The 8,664-nt window shown below is 45.9% G+C and overlaps 1 long non-coding RNA gene across 1 annotated transcript in view; it reads right to left on the bottom strand.

The window, feature by feature from the left end:
• The window catches only part of LOC109319272, a 9,080-nt gene extending 1,244 nt beyond the window's left edge, over positions 1 to 7,836 (bottom strand). Inside the window, exons 1-2 of the long non-coding RNA XR_002103451.1 lie at positions 7,781 to 7,836; positions 5,886 to 5,955 (exon numbers count right to left, since the gene is read on the bottom strand). This is a non-coding gene — a long non-coding RNA (uncharacterized LOC109319272). The remainder of the gene's footprint in view (positions 1 to 5,885; positions 5,956 to 7,780) is intronic.
• Between the last annotated feature and the right edge of the window lie 828 nt (positions 7,837 to 8,664).

Raw genomic sequence — 8,664 nt, 5'->3', positions numbered from 1 at the left:
TGTCATCAGCAAATTTGAACAGGGTGCTTTTTACCCCCTCGTCCAAGTCACTGATGAAGATGTTGAACAGCGCGGGCCCAAGGACCGAGCCCTGCGAAACCCCACTGCCCACGTCCTTCCAAGTTGAAAATGACCCATCCACCACCACTCTCTGGGTGCGGCCCTCCAGCCAGGTGGTGACCCAATTGACTGTGTGGGCATCGACACCACTATCCCCCAGTTTCTTAATGAGAACGGGGTGAGAGACATTGTTGAAGGCCTTCCAAAAGTCCAGGAAGACTATGTCGACTGCTACCCCTGCATCTAAGGATTTGGTGATCTGGTCATAGAAGGCCACCAGGTTGGTCTGACAGGACCTGCCTCTAATGAACCCGTGTTGGTTGCCCCTAAGCATAATCTCCCCCGCTGACCCTTGTGGATATGCGCCAGAAGAATTTTCTCAAAAAGCTTGCCCGCGATCAAGGCCCTCTTCCAGTCCTCTGGGACCACACCAGAGCACCACGAGTGCTCGTAAAGCCATGCCAGGGGTCCCACAATGACCTCAGTCAATTCCTTCAGTACTCTAGGGTGGAGATCATCCAGAGCAGCTGACTTGAATAAATCCAGTCCCTCCAGAAGTTCCCTAACTAGTTCCTCACTAACCCTTGGCCTAGGTGTGCCTCCCCTGGGGCCTGAGGGGGGCCCAGAGGGGGGATGACTGTTCCAGTCCCTGCTTAGGAAAATGGAGGGAAAGAAATCGTTAATTATGTTGGCTTTGTCGTCTGGTGTGACGACCAAATTTCCTAACGTGTCTTGCAGGGGCCCCACATTACCCGGAACCTTCTTTTTGCCCCCTATGTAGTTAAAAAAAGGACTTCTTGTTGTACTTAATCTGGGAAGCTAGTCCCAGTTCCATCTCCGCCTTGGCCTTTCTTACTGCCTCCCTGCATCCCTGAGCTACTGCAATATAGTCATCCCTGGTGATGGCCACTCCCTTCCATTGGGTGTGTGCCTCCCTTTTAGCTAGGAGACATTCCCGGATGCTTTTGGTGACCCATGGGGGCTTATGTGCCCTCCTGTTCCCTTTGATCCGCGTTGGGATTACCTCCCTTTGGGCTTGGAGGATCATCTCCTTAAGGAGTGACCACTCTCCTTGGACAACTGGCTCCCCTCCCCTTCGAGACCTCAGTGCTTCCCCGACGATTCTCCTTAGCTCATTGAAGTCTGCCCTCCTGAAATTTAGGGTTGCTGCCTTGCTGCAGGCCTTTGCCACCCTGCGCTAGAAGATGATGATCCAGCAGGCGATGATCACTGTCGCCCAGGTGGTCGAGCACCCGCAGCCCCCTCACGAGGTCATCTCCCGTGGCCAGCACAAGGTCCAACAAGGCGTCTTCCCTGGTGGGGCTTTGCACCTCCTGGGTTAGATGGAGGTCCTGCATTCTGGCTAGAAACCAATGTGAGCCGTCAGACCTGGCTGACTGCTCTTCCCAGCAGATGTCCGGAAAGTTCAGGTCTCCCATGACGACCACATCCTTTGACTTCACTGCCTCTGTGAACTGACTTAAGAATTCCTGGTCAAGCTCTTCCCCTTGGTTGGGAGGTCTGTAGTGGACCCCCACCGTTAAGTCTCCTTCCCCTCGACTGCCTTGTATTTTAACCCAAAGCATTTCAGAGTGCCCTTCCTCTGATTCTTTGTTAATTGACGAGGATGTGTATTCCTTAATATAGAGTGCCATGCCCCCACCTTTCCTTCCTATCCTATCCCTTCTGTACAGCCTATATCCCTTGATATTCACCGCCCACCACGTTTCAGTGATCCCCACTATGTCCAGGTTGGTGTCAGCCAGTAGGAGGGTGAGTTCCTCCTCCTTGTTTCCCATACTACGAGCATTTGTGTGGAGGCATTTGAGGCCTCCTGTGGATGTGTGCACTGGCCCCCTAATCACAGCATTACTCTGGTCCCTGTTGCTTACCTGTGTATATGTTCCACTCGTCAGTCTAGGCTTGGCTGTACTTGTGGGTGTTGCTTTGTCTGGCAGTCCAATGTTTCCTCCACCCTTGTCTTCCCCTTCCCCCAACGAGACTAGTTTAAAGCCTGTCGGAGGAGATCCACCAACCTAGAAGAAAACACACGCTTACGGTTAGGGGAAAGGTGGAGCCCATCCCATCCAAGCATGTCTTTTGTTGTGATGTGCCAGTCATTGTTGAGAAAGCCAGAGCCCGCCTCGAGACACCATTTCCAAAACCACCAGTTGGTCTCCACGATGCACGTTGCATGCCACCTTCTATGTCCACTCACTGGTAAGATGGAGGAGAAAACCACCTGTGCGCCTATCTCTTTTAGCACGCACCCCAGAGCATGGTAGTCTGCCATCAGACAATCAGGGCTTCTCCTGCCCGCATCATTAGTACCCACATGGATTAGGACCATGGGGTAATAATCAGTGGGCTGGATCATGGCCTGGATCATCCCCTTCATGTCCTGAATCTTTGCTTCAGGTAGGCAGTAGACCTCGCGTGTTGAGGGGTCCTGGAGACAGATGGGGCCCTCTGTACCTCTCAGGATGGAGTTGCCTATGACGATCACTCGATGCTTTTTCCTTCTGGCCTGCTTATCTCCTTCGGCCAGGGAGTTGCCTCCTCCCTGGTTTCCTCCTCTCCTTCTTTCTCCTCCAGAGTTGCCAGGGCCTCATACCCGTTCACCAGCTGGACTGTGCCTATGCCTGAGTGATCTACAGCTGTCAACAAGGTTCTCACTGCCACAGCTACCTGATTTAAGGTACTGACATCTCATTTGACCTTGGATTAATCATCTCTGGTTTTGGCAGATCAAAACAGCTGTTTATACACTAATAATCCTTTGAAGCTGCATTGGTGCTCTTCTGCCAATAGGTGGCCAGGGAGAGCACACAGCTTGATAGGCTTGTCTGTGAACCACAGTTAAGTTAAATGAGCCACAATTACGTTATAGACATGCACAACATTGTCTCTGGGAAAAAAAAGTTAGCATATTTTATCTGGCTTACTTTACTGGTATTTGAAATGGGACTGTGGGTCTGTAAGATTCAGGGACAAAAGGCTTTGTTAGAGAAATGCAATGTTTTTTGACATCATAACTCAAAAAACATTATTTAATACTGTTGGAGTGATTTCTCAGCCCTGATGATCCAGGAAATATGCAAGAGGCAAGGATTTTTGTGGGTGATATCCTTTATTGGAACAACTGCAAGGTTGGGATAGACTTAGACAAGCTTTTGAATGAAAATAATGCATTGCATTTGAAAGCTTATCTAAATCTATCCCAAACATTCAGATGGTCCAATTAAAGACATCATCCACAAACATCATTTAATGTGAATTGAGATTGTAGAAGGACATACCATACTCACCCAAAGTTGTAGAAAAAAGAAGTTAAGGTAAAAGTCCGTGTTTGTCACCACTTTTACCCTACTCCTAATACCATCAGTAACATATAATAGTAAGGCATTTGCTTCCATCTCCAACAGATACAGAACATCAATATTCCATCCAACTGAAACCTCATACATACTCTCTTTTGTCCATAAAATGGCATATCTGCTTGTTACACACCCCACATTACTTTTTCTTAATAATGCAGAAGTTACTGTTACATTTGTACTGTGAACAGAGTATAACTATACAAACACTGATGTTAACAGTTTCAAGATTTACACATGCAGAGTCAACACATTCACATATCTTACATCTTGTCTCTCCCTTCTGAAATGATAATGGCTTAATACACAGACTGCTGTCCTCTCAGGTGACTTGCATTTCCTTTCTGGGTAACATCCATCACCTTCGTGACCACTTCCATGAGAATGGTCTGCACAGACTAGTACAGGGGTGCTCAACCTGCAGCCTGTGGGCCAAATACAACCTGCAGAGCCATAGGTATCCAGCCTGCAGGGCTCACATGGATTGGGAAATTTGGCAGCATGGGAGCAAGGGCAATAAATACAGCCACCCTCTCCAGCTGCCAAATTCCAACCCCAAGCACCATGTAGCAGGTTGGGGCCAAGTCATGCCCCAACCCCCGGCAACTGAATGAGGATGGGTGATGCCCCTTCTCCTGGGCTGGATAGGGCTGGGCCACATTCACTTTGTCCCTTGGGGCCAGCTCAAGCTCCTTTCCCCCCTCTGCTGGGCTGGCTCAAGCCCTCATCCCCCATGGAGCTGGGTTGGGGCTGGACCATGCCCCTTTCCCCCCACAGGGTTGGGCGCACCCTTCCACTTCCTAATTAGGTAACTCCACAATAAATGTCTTGTATAGATGCACCCCAGATTCTCCTTTCTTAGGATGGAGAAGTGAGACTATGGATTGGTGACCTGTGACCAACATAAACTTTCTCCCGTATAAGTATTGGTTAAATTCCTTCACTCCCCACACCAGAATTAAAGTTACTTTGTTTATCTAACCATAATTCTGTTCTGTTGCTGTAAATGATCATGATATGATGGCTGTGGGCCATTCAGTACCATTGGCCATAGCATGTGATATAACAGCCCCAGTGCCACGTGAGGATGCAGCACATGCTAGCTTAATAGGCTATGATGGGTTAAAGTGAAAAGGCATCCTATGAGCTGCTTCTAAGAAAGCTTTCTGATGTACATGAGACCAAACCCATGTGTGGTTTATTTTCAGCAAACTATTTAAAGGATATAAATTTCTCAGATGTTTTTCTTCATTTTCATCAGTTCCAATATCATCCAAGTAACATCATGTTCTTAGAATGCCTTGTAAAACTTGATCCATTGCATACTGTATATAGCAGGGGCAGAGGCAATACCAAACACTAATCTAGTATACTGGTATAACTGTTTTTGGGTATTTATGGTGAGATAACTGTCTTCTTTTACTTACATCCGTAAGTGAGCTTCTGCTAAATCAGTTTTCCTAAATCTCTGCCCCCTCCTAATGTGGAAAAAATATTGTCACTTTGAGGTAGCAGATATTTCTCAATTTTCAGTAAAGGATTTATAAAGCCTTGAGGTCTCTTACTGCGCCTTTTTTATTTTAAATTGGAGCTATAGGCATGCCCACTCACTCCATGCTACTTTTGAAAGAATACCTTCTCTTTCTAGGCAGTTCAGTTTCCCATCTAACTTGGCACGACAGCCATAAGGAACTGGCCAAGCATTGTAAAACTTGGCCTGGGCATTTTCATGTATCATTATCTTAGCTTTCACGTGTTTTAAAGTTCCTGTGCCTTCCTTGAATACTTCAGAGGCTTGGTTTAATCACTTATCACTGTTATTTAACTGTTTCTGCAGGGACCTTTGAAAGTACCTGAAGCACCTTTACACAAATCCAGTCCAGGAGAATTTCTTTTAACCATTCATGACTTCACAGAATGGGTCCCCCTTTTTCAGTGATTTATAAGTCTAAGTGGTGTGGTTTATGATTATATTCTGTGGGCCCTGACATCACCCCCATTGGCAAAATCTTCTCTCCTGTGTGTTTTTCACAACAACAGGGTCTCCTTTAATTTCATAATTTTAAGGTATTTTTATATATTCAGACTGTGAGATAACATACTGCAGAGCCTGTATCCAGCTCCATTTTAAGGGGTTTCCTAGCAAACTAGAGTGCCAGCCAGATGGCTCGTTTATCACCCTTGTTCCCATTATATAAGCCCAGACTAGCTACTCCCTTCTCACTGTCTATTACATATCTATTACGTATACCTTTTTATTCCCCTTTCTATACCACACTCTCTTCTCTCTTTCTCTTACAATAGCACATACCTAGTCCTGGGTATGACATTAAACTGCGTCCAGCAGTGGGACAGTTTTAACTGTTAGGGTAATAGTGAGATAAGTACCTTCTAGACACTGCAGTCTCTGGAACACCCTTAGGCAAGCATTGCATCAGCCTCCTTTACCAGGGTTATGGTTGAAGCCATTGGAGGTGCAGGACAGTGGATCATCTCATTTGGTGGATGTCTGGTGCAACTGGGAAAATAATAGAAGACACTTGCTTAAGTTAGCTGAGCTCGGCAACCTGCAGCAAGAAGTGGCAACCTACTGCAGTAGTTTGCCATGCATAATCCGTGGTCTTTCAAAAATTAAGAAATCACACAATGGCGTGAAAGGGGTCCCTGACAGAAAAGGTGAGGACACCTCACCCAGTAAGAGTAGTTATGTGTGACAGTTTACTCCTGACTGTCAGCATGCTATTGTCCACACTCAGAAGAGAGCAGTCAAAGTAGCAATGTGGAATGTGAGTACTCTACATCAAATTGGGAAACTGGATAATGTCAAGCATGAAATTAACAGATTAAAGATAAATATTCTAGGTCTGTGTGAAATACATTGGAAAGAGGCTGGAATTATTGTTTCAGAAGTGAAGATCATTTATTCAGGAGGTGAGATGCACAAAAAAGGAGCTGGGTTGATTTTGGATGAAGAAGCCTCAAAAAGTTCTCATGGTTTTTGGGCAATATCTGACAGATTGATGCTTGTGAAAATAAAAGCTAAACCTTTCAACATTGCATGAATACAGGTTTATGCACTGACAGCTGAGAGTGGGCCATTGAGAGGGAAGAGGACATTGGTCATTTCTATGAAGACCTTGCTAAAATGAAAAAGCAATGCAAACCTCAAGAAGTGGTTATAATGATGGGAAATCTAAAAAAGCTGGTTGTGAGTGAGTGGATAATATTGTTGGACCTCATGGACTTGGTGAAAAAGATGAAAGAGGAGAGGGATGGTGTGGCAGAGCACTGTTGGTGCTTGATTGAGGCAGCCATTTTAGACCCATGGCTGCCTATATAAACAGGGCAGTTTGCTGCTGGCAGGGAAGGCAGTAACACTGCCTGGCTGCGAGGTGGCTTGGAACATCCTGGAGATAAGGGCAGGAGCTGTAGGGGTTGGTTTGGATGCTCCTGGGCCTGGGCATGACCTAAAACTACACCCTGCCAGGAGTGGGTGGCCTGGTGGGGCTCTCAGTGGTGCGGGAAATGCCAGGACAGTGATCACCCCGGTGAAAGGCGAGGAGGGGAACCTTAACCCCAGCCCTCACCTTCAGGTGGGCCATATTACATCAGAGCAGGGTAGGCCGCGTAAGCTTCTGGAGGCGCCTGAGCCTGCTGGGGGAGTGACCCCACAGGGCCAGGCATGCTTCCAGGAGCACCTGAGCTGGGAATGGGATCCCCAATCCCTAAGGCAGGCAGGAGGTAAAAACCCCACTGAGGTACTTGACTAGTCAATGCTGGGGCCAGGACCAAAGGGTCAAAAGGGCCAGGAGCCCGCCATGACAGATGCCCATGAAAAGCAAAGAAGCTCAGGGTCCTGACTGGGCCTGAGACGGGGCCAGGGCTTACGGAAGCTGAAGGTCCCCGGGGTTGGGGCCACAGCTAATGGTCGAAGGTGATGATTAAACTAACCGCCTGAGATGCCATTTGCGAGGCTTGGGCCACAGTGTAGGAGTGGAACAGAGCTGCGGACAGCCCCACCAATATTGGGGTGTACAATGGGCAGCCTCCCATTATTAACAACCTAATTCATTACCAACAAGGTGTAGTGGGTGAGACAGGTGGGCACTATGCCCAGAGGCAGGTGGGAAACTAGCCCTGTGACGAGCCAGGGACCCCCACTTTGCCACAGATGGATTGATCGGTGTGTTGCAAATGATCAAGTCATTATGAATACATAGTTTGAACACCACCCAAGAAGAAGGTATACATGGAAAAGTCCTGGAGATAACATTAGAAACCAAACTGATTACATCACCATCATCAGAAGATTCAGGAATGCAGTTCAAGAATTGAAAACTTACCCAGGGTCATGACTGTGGAAGTGATCATGTACCTGTAGTATGCACCATCCAAATAAGGTTGAGGAGATCTTAGGAAACCAAAAGCAACTGATTACTCAATTGTAATGGAAAAAGATCTGATTAAAGACAGGTACATAGTTACAGTCAAAAACTGTTTTCAAGAACTTGAAGATGAAGGAAATATGTCAAACTGGGACATTTTTAAAGAAGCACTAGTTGAAACAGCCAAGGGGGTTATTCCATCAAAAGTAAGGCAAGAGAAATAGAAATAGATGACTGAAGAAATCCTTGAACTTATGGAAGAAAGATTAAAACCCATAGTATGGAAGAGTATAAGAAATTGGACAAAAGAACCTGATAAAGATACAATGAAGAAAAGGAAAAATGACTTAATGAAAAAAGTACAGAGATAGAAAAACAAAAGGATAAAGATGTCACATCAATGTACAGGAATATCAAAGGCATCACAGGCAAAGGAGGATGTACTGCTAGGGTTGTATAAAAGCCAAGAATGGTGATGTAATTATGGAACAAGAACAAGTATTGCACAAAGTGGATTGAAGAGTTATTCCATGAAGTCAAAAGGAAAAGCCATCTATTAAGAAGAATGTGGATAGTTTGAAAATTCTTAATTCAGAAGTACAAACAGTTATCAACTGAATGCAAATCAATAAAAATACACGACCAGTTGAGATTGCAACAGAATAAGTAAAATGTTTGGAAGAGTTTGGCCTACAAAAGTTAACAACTGTTATCAATGAGTTTTATGAAAGTGGAGTAATACCTGAGGACCTCAGTAAATTGATCTTTAAAAGACCTGGAGCCATTGAATGTGAACTCCATCAAACCATCAGTGCAATGAGCCATGTAACAAAGATGGTATT

The sequence above is a fragment of the Crocodylus porosus genome, unplaced genomic scaffold, assembly GCF_001723895.1.
Source record: "Crocodylus porosus isolate Cpor-Errol unplaced genomic scaffold, CroPor_comp1, whole genome shotgun sequence".
Classification (NCBI taxonomy): Eukaryota; Metazoa; Chordata; order Crocodylia; family Crocodylidae; genus Crocodylus; species Crocodylus porosus.
Note: the sequence above shows the minus strand (reverse complement) of the source record. Positions and strands in the feature narration are given on the sequence as shown.